Source organism: Gymnoscopelus microlampas (genome assembly GCF_963454915.1).
Source record: "Gymnoscopelus microlampas genome assembly, chromosome: 23".
NCBI lineage: Eukaryota > Metazoa > Chordata > Actinopteri > Myctophiformes > Myctophidae > Gymnoscopelus > Gymnoscopelus microlampas.
In genome coordinates, this window is record NC_139960.1 from 1401531 (window position 1) to 1402168 (window position 638).

Here is a 638-nt window from a genome sequence, read left to right on the forward strand (position 1 = left end):
GTCTGATATTGTTCTTGTGTATTAATATTCATAGTGTTGTCATGACAACATGGCCTCAGCTCATTGGTCATGGTTGTTATTTCATGATTACAAACGTAGAGTAATCCATTACTGTTTGATTACAAATATAGAGTAATCCATTACTGTTTGATTACAAATACAATGTAATCAATACTATTTGATTACACATATTTACTACTATAAATACCTAACGTGAGCTTGTAGATCTGCTACTTTCAAACAGATGACACATTATATTATAGGTTTAATAATAATAGACCCTGGTCGCTTATTGCTCTCGCAACAATCTGGCAACAACGCCAGAACCGGAAGGAAGGACGTAAAGACGTAGTACTTGAGTAAATATACTTAGTTACTTTACACCACTGTTAACTCATATATATAATACGTGTTATTACCAGTGGTGTAAAGTAACTAAGTACATTTACTCAAATACTGTACTTAAGTACAATTTTGAGGTACTTTTACTTTACTGGAGTATTTCCATTTGTCTACGTTTTACTTCTACTCCACTACATCTCAGAGGCAAAAATGTTACTTTTACTCCACTACAATTATTTGTAAACTTTAGTTACTAGTTACTTTGCAGATATAAATTATTACATTATAAAACATAC